Below are 17643 nucleotides of genomic sequence, written 5' to 3' on the forward strand. Positions count from 1 at the left end.
TGATACAGATGAAGCTGACATCCTAAATCATTAAGTAATATTTCTGTTATTTCACATACATTGCATGATGAACTAAAGGTAAAATTTAGTATGCATGTGATGTCACGTGTATATGACATCAAAAGACATAATCTGCTAGTATATATATATATTTTTTATTTAATCAGTCATTATAATCAGCCAGTAAAAACTGGTTGCAGAATAAATTTTAAGTATATACAGAATTTATATCCTTATGTGATGTGTCAGCCCAAGAATATTTCACGAATATCATCAACGTGGATTTCGTGTAATAGAATTGCATTTTTCAAATACAGCACAACACAATTAATCATAGCATTGCTCACATTTTGACATTGCAACCAGAGGGTGAGATTTACCTCAGAATATAGAACCCTGGTCTCAGATGTCTGGATCAAAGGATCAAACCTCCTTGGCAGATCCATTGGCTTTTTACCATCTCAACCAGATTCCTGTGACTAAAATATCAAAACCCATGACATGTGCTGCCCTGTCCTTTGCATATAAAAGATCACTTGCTAATAATGGAAAAATGTAGCAGGTGTTGTCTGGAGTCTAGGTGTCAAAATTATTAAATGTTTGACATCCAATGGCTGATGATATGTGCTCTAGTAGTGTAATTAAGCAATGTATGACTGTATGAATGAATGAAATCATGAATAAATGAATGCATGCATGAATGAATGAATGAATGAATGAATGAATGAATGAATGAATGAATGAATGAATGAATGAATGAACGAATGAACGAACGAACGAACGAACGAATGTTTAACAGCACCCCAGCACAAAATACACATCACCTACTGTATTGGTTGTCAAAGGTAAGAAGTTAAACAAAACAAATTTTATTTTTGTAAGTGCAACCAAATTAATTACATTTTGTGAATATATATTCATGTCATTCTGCATACCATACATCTATATGTACAAGTCTGGAATTACAACCTCTCCCTTATATTGTCCAGCATATTCTGACTACTAGTACATGTATACTGGCCACAGTATCCTGCAATGTTCAGGTAAATAGCACTGGCATGCACCTCTGTACAGCTATATATAACTTGTAATGTTACAGGTCCAGGTGATGTAGTTGGCAGTGTTTTGTAAAAAGTGCACTAAAAGAACTACCAAAGTACTGTCCTAAGTAACCAGCAGATCCGATGAGCAGTTGATTTATGGCTCGTCTTCAACACTAGCTGATGGCTTGGTGTTGCTGTTTGCCAAATAGTAAACAAATACATCATTATTATCATCTCATGGACTTTATTCTCGGATATTGTAATTTTTTGTTATAGCAAACTTGGCACCTTAATGCATATTTAACTAGTTTGGTTCTTTGTTGGGAGGAACAGAGGCCAGTCATAGCTCAGTGACAGAATGCTCACTGAAGATGTAATGTAATGGAAAGAAAAGGAATGATTGCTTAACACACCTCAGCACATTTTAAAATGTGACTATTTGGTGTCTGACAAATGGTTATTTCAACATTTTGTTGAGAGAACAAGAAAAAGGAAACCTGCTGCTGTCTTTTTTGCTTCTTTTTTCTTTCTTTTTTTCATGCTTATATCCAATTAAGGTTCAAGCATGCTGTCCTGGGCACACACCTCAGCTATCTGGGCTGTCTGTCCAAGAAAGTGGGTTAGTTGTTAGTTGGTTAGTGGTTAGTGAGAGAGAAGAGGGTGTAGTGGCCTTACACCTACCCAATGAGCCCTTAAGAACTCGCTCTGGGTTGGAGCCGGTACCGGGCTGCGAACCCTGTACCTACCAGCCTGTAGTCCGATGGCTTAACCACTATGACACCAAGGCTGGTTATATACACTTTCCAATAGACAGAATATAGTACACACCATGTGGTCTTTGATGTACCCGTCGCTGGGCACTGGTTGAGTTGGGAATTATATCTATTGAGGGCAGTAAATCTTATGTCTCATTGCGCCTCAGCCAAGCTCTCGATACCACTGAGTGACATTCCCACATGAGTAGAACTTGTGGACTTTAGATGCATCTCAACCAGTGCCCCACAACTGGTACATAACATGTTGTGGTATGTACTGTCTAGTCTATAGGAAAGTGCATATAAAAGATTCCTTTCTGATTTTAAGTATCAGAGTCTCTTTCTCTCTGTGTCTTTGTCTGTCTATGTGTCTCTCCTCTCCTCTGTCTCTGTCTGTGTGTGTGTGTGTGTGTGTGTGTGTCTCTCTCTCTCTCTCTCTCTCTCTCTCTCTCTCTCTCTCTCTCTCTCTCTCTCTCTCTCTCTCTCTCTCTCTCTCTCTTTCTTCCAATCGACCAAATGTTAAAATACCCATCTGTTAGATATCAAAAACATGTAGCTATATGGTTTAAAATGACGTGACATGTTGTACAAATATGTCTTTCCTTTCTTTTACTGAATTATAGAATCAACATATTTCAATTGATACCCAAGGAAAAGAATATTTGTTTTATGGCATTTACCGTAGTTTGACACCCAATAGCCGATGTATTTTTCATGCTGGGGTGTCGTTAAACATTCATTCATTCATTCATTTATTCATTCATTCATTCATTTGTGTTATGATTATACGTTTTTAACACAGTTGGTGCCTCAATTCATGTAGTTTCAATAGTAACTACACGTGCCATCTGTAGTTGCTAGGAAACTGACTGCAGAACAAAAAAAGAAATGAAGTAATAGCATATTGTGGCTATAACACTTAATTGGCACCTTGATCCATGCATGCACATGCACCTGCAGCTGCTCCTGTGCTGATTGTAGAAAAAAGATACAAAGATATGCACAGATATCTATACTGTACATATACAGTTCATTTTCTGCAGAAAGCCTTTCTGAAGCGTTTATCTCAACACTTGTGTGGTAAGAACAATTCATGGGAATTCAGCTGATGGATATCCTACTTTCCTGACAAACCTTGGAGGTTAAATAGGCATCAAATGGACTATGACTGGGGAGATACTTCACCTGGGAAGTAGCACACTTGTGTTTTATCTATCATGGCTGTACCTGCCAGTCAGTGGTGTATTAAGTGTTGGATTGAAATCATTTGATCAGCGCGATGAGATCTGCAGGTGGATCGCGATTTGGGGGAAAAGAAAGATTTTTTCTTGTATACATGCAGTAGCTCAATGACCACTAAAAGGAAATGTTTAATTACACCTCAGCACATTTTTTATTACTAGCTATTCTTTTAAATGTTTGTTTTGTTTAATGACACAATTAGAGCACATTGGAAGGAAGGAGGGAAATGTTTTATTTAACGACACACTCAACACATTTTATTTATGGTTATATGGCATCAGACATATGGTTAAGGACCACACAGATATTGAGAGAAGAAACCTGCTGTCGCCACTTTATAGGCTACTTTTTTCGATTAGCAGCAAGAGATCTTTTATATGCACTATCTCACAGACAGGTTAGTACATACCACGGCCTTTGATATGCCAGTCATGGTGCACTGGCTTGAATGAGAAATAACCCACTGGTCCCACCGACAGGGATCGATCCCAGACCAACCACACATTGAGCGAGTGCTTTACCACTGGGCTACATTCCTCCTCCGCAAAAGAAAGAAAACATCTTGTAGAGAGATATATATATATATATATATATATACATGTAACAGTTCACTGACCAGTGAAAGGAAATGTTAATTACACCTCAGTACATTTTTTATCACCAGCTATTGTTTTAAATGTTTGTTTTGTTTAATGACACAACTAGAGCACATTGATTCCTTAAAGTGGCAGACCCTTGTTACAGCCCGTGAAAAAGGATATTAAGTTCGGTTTATCTACAAACCTGTGACATATCTGTATAAAGTTACAAGTGGAACAATATTCTGTGATGCTGAAATGGGTAAATATCCTCTAAAAGTTAGCTAAAGTTTGTCCCCATAACCGTTACTTCTCAAAGGTACATATATTTTTAATATTATGGAAAATGCCTCTCTTTTTGTGGTATTACAAACACCAGGATGACCAGAAACACTCGGATGTTAAACATGTATCTAATTGTGAAAAGTATGTCACAGTGTTTACAAACTAGGGTGTGTCATAGTGTTTACAAACTAGGGTGTGTCATAGTGTTTACAAACTAGGGTGTGTCATTTTAGTCGTCAGATATTGGATGTCATACTTTTGATAATAATGACACATTTAATTGTCATAGACAAAACTTGCTACATTTTTCCATTAGCAGCAAGACATGTTTAATATGCACTTTCCTAAACACAGAACAGCACATACCACGACCTCTGGTATATGAGTTGTGGGTATTGGCTGGAATGGGAAAAAACCCAATCAGAGAATGTGTTCACTAGGGAGATTTGATCAAGATTATAATCTGCACAATTTGCAATCAGTGTGTTCATTTTATTTTAACTTATTTTCGTGCTTATTAAGGTTCAAGCACGCTGTCCTGGGCACACACCTCGGCTATCTGGGCTGTCTGTCCATGACTGGGTTAGTTGTTAATTGTTAGTGGTTAGTGAAAGAGAAGAGGGTGTAGTGGCCTTACACCTACCCACTGAGTCATTAAAACTCGCTCAGGGTGAGAGCCGGTAGCCGGCTGCGAACCCTGTACCTACCAGCCTTACGTCCGATGGCTTAACCACTATGCCACTGAGGCTAGTAAAAATCATTGTGTATGCAAATGTCTGCCTTAGGAATTCTTACTTGATTGATAATTAATGCAATTAGAACAATAAATGTAAATGCTTAGAGCTGTATCAAAATGTCAAACACATTATGTGTAATAGCAAAGGATTCCACAAACTAAATTGCTGTTACGGCATTTGCAAATTTTTATACTGGCTATTTCATATTAACACACAATCCCAGGGCTAGAAATGAAAAAAAAGTTACATGCACCATTAAAATTCTGCATGCACCAAAAATAAGGCAATTTCGTTTTTTTTTTATACGAAGCTATTCGGAATTATTCGGCAATACCTATATTTATTTATTAACAGTACCGAAACGTTATACAACTGCGTTTATTACTGATTCTTGATCAAATTTGAAAATTTCATCCAACGTAAACGCCTTACAGAAATCTATAATAGGCCTATTACAAAAACGTACGAATATTTGTGTTTTGTATTAAGCAAGTTATCAACTTTTTTACGCAATACACAGTACTTGAAAAATATATATACTACTCAAAAGAATTTAAGGGTCAGACGATATTTTCGACATTATTTTCTGAATGTCAATTATATTAGCTAGACCATAATGTCACGCATGGTATTGTTCCATTTTGACGAAAGTGGGTCTAAGCAACCCATAAATGAATTAAAATCCACTGTCATTGACACTGTCGACTAGTTCTAATGGCGAAAACATGTTTACATTTGCACGTAAATTAGGGCGAAAGCGAAAGGTCTGCTAAGTGCCCATAACTTGCTTTTTCACAAAGCGCTTCATTTGCACGCTTTGCACGTGTATTCCATGTTCCCAATGCTGAATTTCCGTATAATTGGAGCTTGCGTTCGTGTACGGTGCACACTCCAAATTCGATAATGGTACGACTTCAACTGACTATCGAAGATCGAGGAAGGGCTATTGCTTGGCTTCAGGATGGCAATACGCAAAGAAATGTTGCTCTGAGACTTGGTGTCAGTCAGAGTGTCGTTGGCCGACTGTGGCAACGGTACCAAGCAACGAATTCTACGTCAACGCACAACCACTGCACGCCGATTACGTGACAATCTGCAGACTGCGACTGGTACTCGAGTGTCTGATCAAACCATACGCAATCGTCTGAGAGCCAATAATCTACGCTGCCATCGCCAGGCTGTTCGACCACCACTCCTACCACGTCACAGAACGGCCAGACGTCACTGGTGCACGCTTCATCTGCGGTGGCAACGTGTTCAGTGGGGTCGAGTGATGTTCACTGATGAGTCCAGGTTTAGTCTCCAGTTCAACGATGGTCGGGTTCGTGTCTACAGACGTCCTGGGGAGCGCTTCGCTGACGTTAACGTTAGACAACGTCACCGGTTCGGTGGTGGCAGCATCATGGTGTGGGGCGGCATCTCTATCCACCACAGGACCCCCCTCTATGTAGTGGATGGCAATCTGAATGGAATCCGCTATCTGAATGAGATTATCCGGCCGTTGGTTCTCCCAGGCCTTCAGCAGATTGGTGGCGGGGCAGTTCTGCAGGATGACAATGCCAGACCCCACCGCGCCAGAGTGGTAACGGACTTTCTCAGACAACAAGGTATCGCCAGGATGGATTGGCCAGCATATTCGCCTGACTTGGCCCCAATAGAGAATGCCTGGGACGTATTAAGCAGGAGAGTTTGGGATAACCATGCCCCTCCGGCCAACCTTCATGATCTGGGTCAACTTCTTATGGCAGAGTGGCAGGCCATTCCCCAAGAGTTCTTCAGACATCTGATCAACAGCATGAGGCAATGATGTGTCGAGTGTATTCGCGCCAGGGGTGGATTCACACACTATTAAACGAATGTTCTAATGTGTAAAATCCATGTTTGACAACCTTCAACTTTGACAGCATGTCATGTGACTTTCTTGTATACAGTGACGTTTATTTGTGTGTTTTTTGTAAATATGGAACAATAAATAAAAAATTTGGTGTAGTTTACATCATCAATCTAATACACTCTGAAACTTATTTGGTTATAAATTTTTGACCCTTAAATTCTTTTGAGTAGTATATATTAGCATGCACCGCGTGCACCCAGTTTTAAAAGTTACATGCACATGCAAAAATCAGCATGCACCGGTGCATGTACTAACACTGCATTTCGAGCCCTGAATCCACATAATGACATGTACTTTATAAACTTCTGTTACATCCCCACCTCAAATATCTCTGTAGCTCAGTGTTAGAGTGCTCGTCTGCCGTGTAGTGGACTACAGGGTTAATCATGTTTGCTCAATGGACTCAATTTTTTCTATTCTAATTAATCATTGCCCCAAGACTTGTACATAAATGGCTGTAGTATAATATACTGTTGATCCTGTTTATGAGAACATGCATAGAAAAGATCCCTTGCTGCTTTGTTGTAGGAGTGTAGCCTATGTGGTAACAGCAGGTTTCCTTTCTTTCTGTTATTTTCTTCCCTCATCCCCTCTCCTCTCTGTCTCTGTCTCTGTCTCTGTCTCTATCTCTTTCTCTCTCTCTCTCTCTCTCTCTCTCTCTCTCTCTCTCTCTCTCTCTCTCTCTCTCTCTCTCTCTCTCTCTCTCAATATATTTCTCTCACAATATCTCTCTGTCTCCTATCTCTTTATAATTGTCTCTCTCTTTCTTTCTCTCCCTCTCTATTTTTCCCTCTCCCAGCCCACCCTCTCTTTCTCTCTCTCCCTCTCTGTCTTTGTCCATATTTAAACTGTAAAAAAATAACTACATGTTAGACACCAAATTGTCATAGTTTAAAATGTGTAACAAACATTTCTTTCCTTTCTTTTCCTTTATCTAACCATGGATGTCATTTTAGAAGAATTGAATTGTAATTCTATATATATCCCACAGACATGACTACATGACTGTATTGAAGCCAAGCTGTATAATCTCTCATCCCACTGCCAAGGGATGTACATCAATAAACTTCACTTGCAGGCATCGTTTAAAGTGATAAAAGTCCAGCAGAGAAGAAAATGTACATTTATACATTTATTATACGGGTAAACATAAAATTACTTTTTTCTCACACATGCAATCAATAAAGTCTAGTGGAAATTCTGGTTTGCCTGTCTTCCCAAATGCAGGTCTTTTTGAAATATTTACCAGTAATTTATCTGAGCTTTCAGAAAAGAGGATTTGGCTCTGCATGCGTACAGGAATTAGTACGTCTATCTGTGGATGGACCACCTCGGTGGACCCATTGTTTTCCTTGTCCAAAGCAGTGTCCCATGACTGCTGTATCAAAGACCATGGTACATGCTGTCCTGTCTGTGAGAAAGTGCATATAAAAGATCCCTTGCTGCTAACGGAAAAATGTTGCAGATTTTTTTTGAAGACTGAGTCAAAATTACTGTAAGTTTAACATCCAATAGCCGATGATTAATAAAGCAATGTGCTCTAGTGGTGTCATTAAACAAAACAAACTTTCACTTTTAACTAAAGGTGCTGGTTTCACAACCCACTATATTATGGTAGCTAGCATTTAACAGCTTACTTTACAATGGTGATATGTATGGCAAATACACCAATGTCTCTTTCACAAAACACAGGTGCGAGGCGTAGCCCAGTGGGAAAGCACTCACTTGATGTGCGGTCAGTTTGAGATCGATCCCCGTCAGTGGGCCCACTGGGCTATTTGTCGCTCCAGCCAGTCCACCACGACTGGTACATCAAAGGCCGTGGTATGTGCTATCCTGTCTATGGGATGGTGCATATAAAAGGTCCCTTACTGCTTATCGAAAAGAGTAGCTCATGAAGTGGCGACAGCGGGTTTCCTCTCTCAATATCTGTGTGGTTCTTAACCATATGTCCGACGCCATATAACCGTAAATACAATGTGTTGAATGTGTCATTAAATAAAACATTTCCTTCCTTCCTCTCACAAAACAATAACATCAAACCATTAATTTGGAATTTACTTATGTCCACGATAATGTACTTGAACCTTAATTTGATATAAGACTGAAAATCGATGTTAAATTGTCACTCAGTAAAGTTGGGAGAGATTGGTTGATTTGAGTACATGTACATGACATCAATTTTATGAGTCCGGCCTCGGTGGCGTCGTGGTTAAGCCATCGGTCTACAGGCTGGTAGGTACTGGGTTCAGATCCCAGTCGAGGCATGGGATTTTTAATCCAGATACCGACTCCAAACCCTGAGTGAGTGCTCCGCAAGGCTCAATGGGTAGGTGTAAACCACTTACACTGACCAGTGATCCATAACTGGTTCAACAAAGGCCATGGTTTGTGCTATCCTGCCTGTGGAAAGCACAAATAAAAGATCCCTTGCTGCCTGTCATAAAAGAGTAGCCTATGTGGTGACAGCGGGTTTCCTCTAAACAACAGTGTGTCACAATGACCATATGTTTGACGTCCAATAGCCGATGATAAGATAAAAAATCAATGTGCTCTAGTGGCGTCGTTAAATAAAACAAACTTTACTTCAATTTTATGAAATAGGCTTTTCTTCAATCCGACATTGTGGTACCTAGCCCAGTGGTAAAGCACTCTCCTGATGCGAAGTCAGTCTAGGATCGATCCCCATCGGTGGCCCATTGGACAATTTTTCATTCCACCTAGTGCATTACAACTGGTATATCAAAGGCTATCCTGTGTGTGGGATGGTGCATGTGAAAGATCCCTTGCTACTAATAGCAAATGTAGCGGGTTTCCTCTCTAAGACTATGTCAAAATTAACAAATGTTTGACATCCAATAGCTGATGATAAATAAATCAATGTGCACTAGCGGTGTTGATGAACATGAATTGTCTGGAAAAATTAAAATGTGAAATTCATTTAAACAATTGTTTTGAATACAAAATAAAAAGTTGATATGAGAACATGAATCCTCAGCATTTATTAATAAGTGTAATTTAAAAATCTTAACACTATATACTTAGCACATTACAGATTTATAGGAAGAATATTTAATGTTAGGGTTGAGATATTTGAAATAAGGTGTGTGTGTGTGTGTGTGTGTGTGTGTGTGTATGGAGAAACACTATTATATATTAAAAAAATCTTTTGATGGCACAATTGTTATTTCTGTTGCATTACTTTACCTTAGAATTTTAAGCTATTTTAAAAGAGCCTTTTCATCCCTCCAGTTCCTTTGAACTTGCTTAATTCACACACATATTTGTTATGCATATATTATGCATGGGATTTCATACCAGCATCTTAAGAGTTAAAGACGGGACGTAGCCTAGTGGTAAAGCTCCCACTCGATGCACAGTCAGTCTGGGATCGATCACCGTCAGTGCACCACAACTGGTATATCAAAGGTTGTGGTATGTACTACCCTGTCTGTGGGATGGTGCATATAAAAGATTACTTGCTGCGAATCGAAAAGAGTAGCTCATGAAGTGGCGACAGCAGGTTTCCTCTCTCAATATATGTATGGTCCTTAACCATATGTTTGATGCCATATAACTGTAAATAAAATGTGTTAAGTGTGTCGTTAAATAAAATATTTCCTTCCTTAAGAGTTAACTTCCTGTTTGGGCTCATTAGCTCAAGAACTAATCAAAAAGGTCTGCACATAATGATGCTGTATTTAAATATGTGTACATGTATTGCTGTTAAGTGTTACGATTCCATAAACCTTTACAGCTAGCATAACATTCCTTACAGGATGTCAGAAACACTTCCAACAAGCAATGAAATGTGGACATGCTAAATGTATTACAAGCTCTGATAGGATCTGTCAACAACCCAATTTACACCTCTTAGCACCAGCAACATCCCTTGATGGGGGCCCCCAGTCCATTGGTCAGTTTGAATGTTTGACCTGTTATTATCGGAATGTTTGATTGGTCTAGATAATCACAGACCAAGGAGGTGATTTGTTATGACAAGTCTCAAGTGTTTCAACAGAGCCTTGTTGTGTTTTCCAGTACTGGTTTGTTTTAACTATGATTTCTGTGAAACCAGGCCTCAACAGACACTCCATGGTCCAGGGTTCTGATATGGATCTATCTGCTTGGACTTTAATGCTTCACAGGAAATATTGTTTGTTCCCTGCTGTGAGCCAAGATGCTGCCATTGTGGCCTTTTCAATTAATATCATGTTGCCAGATGTCATTGTGATTTGGGCTAATCTACATATAAAGATTAAAAGCTGACATACAATAGTATTACTTTTGCATACATCTAATTAGCAGATTCAATACAAATGCTGTTGGGATTTTTTTTATTTTTTTAAAAGTGTATTGTAAAACATATCAACAATCAGACATATTATAAAAGGATTGAACTGTAATACATGTACAATATTATTACTTTCACATGCATCTAATTAGCAGATTAAATACATGTAACAAATGATGGTGGGTTGTTTTGTGCATTAAAATTGTAAAACATATATTAGAAATCAGACATTGTGTATACTATTATAAGGATTAAACTGTAATACATATGTACAATATTATTACTTTTGCACCCTGTAATTAGCAGAATAAATACAAATGATGTTGGTTTTTGTATATTGTCAAACATATATTTGCAGTTGGACATATTATACAAGGATTAAACTGTAATACAAAATTATAAATTTTTCATGCATTTTAACACATTATAAATACAAATGATGGTTTCATACAAACTGACAAATACTATTATAAGTATTAGTTTTACATGCATCTTAACACTTATTAATTGAAAATAAATGTTGGTTTTTGTGTATTAATTGTAAAAACATAAATATTGGTACAGTATAGTCAGTTATTTAATACAATGATTAAACCTGAAATGCAGTATGTATTATTAATTTTTGTTTTGGAATTTTGTATCAAAAGTTAAAATTGTTTTGTTTAATAACACAACTAGAGCACATGTATTTTGCATAATAATATGTTGTATTAGCATAGTATACAATAATTAAACTGACATACAATATTAGTTTCGCACTCATCTTTGCACATTAAGGATAAATTAGTTTTCTGGGTATAACATATTAACAATATCATTCATGTTATAATAAAATCTGTGGTGTTTTAGAAGTGCAAAAATTAGTGTACCTTTAAAATAAATATACACTTTTCTACTTAAATTAATTTTGAAGATGATTGCAGCACTGAAGAAGAAGAAAAAAAAAGAAAAAAAAAAAGAGCTTGAAAAAGTCCAAATAGGCATATTTCCAGCTTTTTTTTCAAAATTAAGGATGTTGAAAAGCAGGATGAAGATTGGTAAATAGATTTCATGGTTGTTTGGATTGAACACAGATGTATTTTTTTCAAGTTTTTAAGCACTATATACATTTTTGATATTTTACTTTTCTGTATACACATTAATGTAAACTCAACCAAACTAATTAAAGCACAGTAGATATTTTAGACATTAATTCTTATATATATAGTTAAGCATTTATATGGTACAAATACATTTTTGTTTTGTTTTACAAAGCATACAACAATTGTACTCCAACAATGTTAAGAAAATCATGCACTTAATAGTGATCAAAATTTGCTAACATAACACTAGCAAAAATAGACCTAAATGTTTACTAGATTAATTGTATTGAGTACATATCCTAAGAATATGAAGTAAGGTTATTTACATGTACTCGTATCTCCAGAAACCTGTACATGCCAAACCTGTTGGTTTGTTAATGCAGTATATAGACTGGATACGACCATCATTAGAATTCATGGAAGACCTACATGTATATGTGACAGAAACATTTCAATTTCACCCACAATTTATTTTGAAAATTTAGGATACATTGGCTTTTATTCAAAATTTTAATATACGTTATTTGTGATATTCATATACTCAAAATGTTAATGTACTTGTGATATTTATACTTTGCGCAGTTCTTTACACAATGTTTTTAATTTTATATTGATGTTGATTATCAATTCATGCATTTTTTGCCATTGTTTGACACCGGCCAGTAGAAGATGTATTTTCATGTTCATCCATCCATCCATCCATCCATTCAAGGGTGGGACATAACCTAGTGGTAAAGTGCTCACTTGATGCATGGTCGGTTTGGGATCGATCCCTGTCGGTGGGTCCATTGGGCTATTTCTCGTTCAAGCCAGTGCACTACGACTGGTATATCAAAGGCTGTGATATAAATTTTGTTTTAAAGTTTGTTTTGTTTAACAACACGACTAGAGCACATTGATTTATTAATCATCGAAAGGTTGTGGTATGTGCTGTCCTGTCTGTGGGATGGTGTATATAAAAGATCCCTTGCTACTAATGAAAAATATGTAGTAGGTTTCCTCTCTAAAATTATATGTAAAAATTACCAAATGTTTGACATCCAATAGCTGATGATTAATAAATCAATGTGCTCTAGTGGTATCGTTAAACAAAACAAACTTTTCATTCATTCATTAGAATTTGGGCGGGATGTAGCCTGGTGGTACAGCGCTCGCTTAATGTGCTGTCGGTTTGGGATCGATCTCCATCAGTGAGCCCATTGGGCTATTTCTCGTTCCAGCCAGTGCACCACGACTGGTATATCAAAGGCTGTGGTATGTGCTGTCCTGTCTGCATATAAAAGAACCCTTGCTGCTAATCAAAAAGAGTAGCCCATGAAGTGGCAACAGCGGGTTTCCTCTCTCAATATCTGTGTAGTCCTTAACCATATGTCCGACGCCATATAACCGTAAATAAAATGTGTTGAGTGTGTCGTTAAATAAAACATTTCCTTCCTTCATTCATTAGAATTCGCTAAAGTAATGCAAATTTGTGATCTCGCAGTGCAGTGCATATTGCAAAAAGACTTGCAAAGACTGCAATGTTGCTTAAGAGAACTTGTGAATGAGGCCCCTGGGCCCACTACATTTAAAAAATGTTGTTGATCACCTCTTTAATCTTGCTTAAAACAGATGATTAGATCGTGAAATGTTTATGAGAATATCTCATAATCACCCGTTATGAATGACAGCTAGTAATATATATAAAGGCCACCCATGTTAAAGGCATTTTTGTGTATAGATTTCTGCAATGGCTGTTTTTGGCAGGTTTGAGTGTATAATAAAACCTGTATTTCCTACATCATTTACCAGTTATTCTCTACCTTACAAGTGTTTGAGAATAAACATTTCGTGATCTAACTGCCAGATAGATTTTCCAGATGCTACCTCTTATCTACAGCAAGATACCAAAAGTACGTACTTACTGCATGAGATTCCGTACTTACTGCATGAGATTCCGGTATATTTAGGTTTTGTGTGCTAATGAATGTGCATTATTGAACATTATAACATTTTAATTTATTTTCTTGTTCATATCCAATTATGTTTAAGCATGCTGTCCTGGACAAACACCTGATCCATCTGCACTGTCTGTCCAGGATAAATGTTAATGGTTAATTGTTAATGAAAGGCAGAGGTAGATCTAAAGGGCGGCCCCCTAAATTTTGCTCTTTTTACAAAAAAATTACATTGGAAGGAAGGAAATGTTTTATTTAATGACACACTCAACACATTTTATTTATGGTTATATGGTGTCAGACATATGGTTAAGGACCACACAGATATTGAGAGAGGTAACCCAATGTTGCCACTTCATGGGCTACTTTTTTCGATTAGCAGCAAGGGATCTTTTATATGCACCATCCCACAGACAGGGTAGTACATACCATGGCCTTTGATATACCAATCATGGTGCACTGGCTGGAACAAGAAATGGGGATCGATCCCAGACTGACAGTGCAATCAAGCGAGCGCTTTACCACTGGCATGCAGTGTTTCTACCAGGAAAACTATTTTGGGTATGGCACTATGGAATTGAGTGCAACCACAGTCAACATGGGGTATGGGGTTTAGGTTTAGGATTAGGGTTAAAAAAAAGCATACAGTACCGGGTAATGATAAGAGTAATTAATTTTGTCAAAAAGTTAACTTTAAAAAAATACACTTTTGGGTATGACACCATACCCGTTTTTACCCCTCTGGCAGAAACCCAGCAGTGGGCTATGTCCCACCCCTTTTACACTGGAGAATCTGAGGAATCCCTTGGGGAACGTTTGTGGCCTTTATGGATTTTATGGATGCTCTACCAAAAGGGATGTTTGTGTAGAAACCTTACACCTTTGCATTGAGCCATTAAAATTCACTCTAAGTGGGAGCCAGCACCAGGACGTGAACCCAGTACCTACCAGCCATATAAGACCAATGGTTTAACCATCATTACACTGAGGCTGATTTATTGAGCAAAATAAAGCATTCTTCTTAAAGAGGTAGCATTGTGAAAAAAGCAGCCAAATAGATCGCGAGCTCTTCTCAAAACCAGTGATTTTCTCAATGGTATATACAGTGAAACTTCTCAAAACCGGACCCTCTATAAAATGGAATCCTCTCAAAACCAGAAATTTTTCATGGTCCCTTTTTAAATATCTGTACAGAAGAGAACCTCTCTAAACCAGATACCCTTATAACCAGACTTTTTACTTGGTCCTGAGGGTGTCCGTTTTAGAGGAGTTTCCCTGTAGCAGGAACTCAATAGATGATCAGTCATCAAGAATCAAAGTGAACCTTCTAACACAAAAGGTCAGTTGTGAAATGTTGGACCATTACTATCATTTGAACACCTGCAGACCAACACTTGCAGGATGAAATATTTACAATATATATATATATATATATGAGTCAATCTCTTAACATGGCCACCTTTATTTAGCTGCCACCTGTATTTAGCTGCCACCTGTAAATGTACATATACTACTATTGTACAAACTAACCTTTATTAATCAGCCACCTGTCTTAAAGGGACTATTCTGACTTTATAGGCTTTAATTATTAAGAATACTAGCTATCGCATGTTTGGAGTCATTAAGGGTTCAAGTATCCTGAGTTGTTAGCAATTAATGGGTTTATCCTAAGTTTGTAGCCATTAACATGAGTATCCTGCATTTTTGGCCACCAAGAGGACTGTCCTGAGTTTATAGGCATTAAAAAAAAATACTCTGAAGTTGTAGCCATTAAAGGGCCAGACCTTAGTTTCAGCCCATGAAAATTAATACTAAATTTAGTTAATTTACAAACCTGTAACACATTTGGATAAAGTTACAAATGAGTGAAACATGAGTCTGTGGTGAAATGGTGAAAATAGACTAAAACTCGACTCCATAACTGTTACCTCTCAGACGCACATGCATTTTTAAAAATACGAGAAATGCATTTTATGATATTAAAAACACCAGAATGACCAAAAACACTTCGAATGTACGGAAATGGATAATCAAAACAATAAAATCTAAGTTAAGTATGATTTCAGTTATCAAAAACAGCTCTAATAGTAAAAAATATGCCTTAAAAACTAGGGTATGTCCCTTTAATTGTAATATGTTTGCTTAATAGCAGCCTTTTAGTTATTAAAGCTACTTACATTATCTTGCCCAAAACATAAAAGTTTGTACATTGTATATTCAATTAATTTTTTAGTTTTTTCATCCTAATGTTTGTAGATTTCTGCCTTCAATATATTGTGTACATAACTTGTTCTTCCAACCATGTGTGCTATTTATTAACCGGCAGTCATTTATTACAAGTAAATGTAAACTCTCTGAAGCATTTGACCTGCCACACTGATAATGCACCTTTAATGAAAGGCCAGGAGATATTTTACACTGCCCAACAACTACGGTCAATGCCTTTAAAAAGCAGTGAGGTAAAAAACATAAGGAGATTAATGGTTCATTAGAGCTGGAATAATAATCTGAGAAAAACCCTATCAAGTTTGCTACATGTACACAACCTATACTGGCTACGCATCACCTTAAATAGCCAACAGGTCAACAGACTTTCTGGCTTAAAAAACAGTGAGGTAAAAAACATACGGAGATTAATGAGGTGCATGAGGAAGAAGGATGGAGATACACCTAACAGCAGCAGACCCACCCATCATGTTAATACACAGCGGCAGATACACCTAACAGATGACCAGTGCTTCAAGTTACTGACTCCATCTTAAGACACAGACATCATGAGCCAAAAAGTATCTGCTAAACACCAGAAACATAAGCTTACTAGGACAGGAGTGGGGGGGGGGGGGGGGGGGAGGGGGGGGGGGGCAGGGGGGGGGGGGGGGGGGGTGGAGGTCAGTGTTTAAGCAAATCTTTGAATTCAGGCAAAACATAATGAAGACACTGGATCTTAAAACACAGACATGACGAGTAAAAAAAGATCTGCTAAACACCAGAAACATTAGCTTACAAGGACGGGTTGGGGGAGGGTGGGGGGGGTTGGGGGTGGAGGTCAGTGTTTAAGAAAATCTTTGAATTCAGGCAAAAAATAATGAAGACACTGGAACTTAAAACACAGACATGATGAGTAAAAAAATATCTGCTAAACACCAGAAACATAAGCTGATGAGACAGAGGGTGGAGGTCAGTATTGGAGCAAACTTTTGAATTTGGGCTAAAGTGATGGAGACATTTGGAAAGAAAAAAAAGAAAGAAATGTTCTATTTAACGAAGCACTCAACACATTTTATTTACGGTTACATGGCGTCAAACACATGGTCAAGGACCACACATATATTGAGAGAGGAAACCCACTGTCGCCACTTCATGGACTACTCTTTTCAATTAGCAGCAAGGGATCTTTTATATGCACAATCCCACGGACAGGGCAGTACATACCACAGCCTTTGATATATCAGTCGTGGTGCACTGGCTAGAATGAGAAATAGCCCAGTGGGCCTACCAACTGGGATCGATCCAAGACCAAGAGAGCGCTTTACCAATGGTCTACGTCCCGCCCTTCAAAGAGACATTTGGACACTGACAAGGATCAGTCCTAGACCAACAATACATCAAGGAAGGAAATGTTTTATTTAACGACGCACTCAACACATTTTATTTACGGTTCTATGGTGTCAGACATATGGTTAAGGACCAAACAGATATTGAGAGAGGAAACCCGCAGTCGCCACTTCATGGGCTACTCCAGGGAATAATATGTATATACATACCTCTATGGGAATTTTCTTTAAAACACCATATT

Source organism: Gigantopelta aegis, chromosome 4 (assembly GCF_016097555.1).
Source record: "Gigantopelta aegis isolate Gae_Host chromosome 4, Gae_host_genome, whole genome shotgun sequence".
NCBI classification, from domain to species: domain Eukaryota; kingdom Metazoa; phylum Mollusca; class Gastropoda; order Neomphalida; family Peltospiridae; genus Gigantopelta; species Gigantopelta aegis.